The following is a 397-nucleotide window of genomic DNA, read 5'->3' as shown; positions in this document are numbered from 1 at the left end:
AAGTGGTCTCCAGCTACAAGTACTTGGGTGTGCACCTGAACAACAACCTCAGCTGGAGCAACAACACCACCAGCCTGATGAAGAAAGATCATCAGAGACTCTACTTCCTCAGACGGCTGAGACGAGCTGGTCTGGAAGCTCAGTCCTCACCTCCTTCTACAGGTGTGCAGTGGAGAGCATCCTGTGCTCCAGCATCAACGTGTGGCATGGAGGCTGCACAGCTGCAGAAAGAAAAGCTTTGCAGAGAGTGGTGAAGGCTGCACAGAAGATGTTGGAGTCAGCCTCCCCACCATCACAGACACCTACACCTCTCAGGACTTTCTAGATCTGATCCAATCTCTGAACTTTGAACAAAATGTTGCAGGACCAACTCACCAGCATGGCCACACACTGGATT

General features: G+C 51.4%; 1 protein-coding gene across 1 annotated transcript in view; it reads right to left on the bottom strand.

The window, feature by feature from the left end:
• Nucleotides 1-397, bottom strand: part of lmo3 (LIM domain only 3) — a 47,501-nt gene that overhangs the window by 2,799 nt on the left and 44,305 nt on the right. The window lies entirely within an intron of this gene.

The sequence above is a fragment of the Nematolebias whitei genome, chromosome 22 (genome assembly GCF_014905685.2).
Source record: "Nematolebias whitei isolate Nwh7 chromosome 22, NemWhi1, whole genome shotgun sequence".
Taxonomy (NCBI): Eukaryota; Metazoa; Chordata; class Actinopteri; order Cyprinodontiformes; family Rivulidae; genus Nematolebias; species Nematolebias whitei.
Note: the sequence above shows the minus strand (reverse complement) of the source record. Positions and strands in the feature narration are given on the sequence as shown.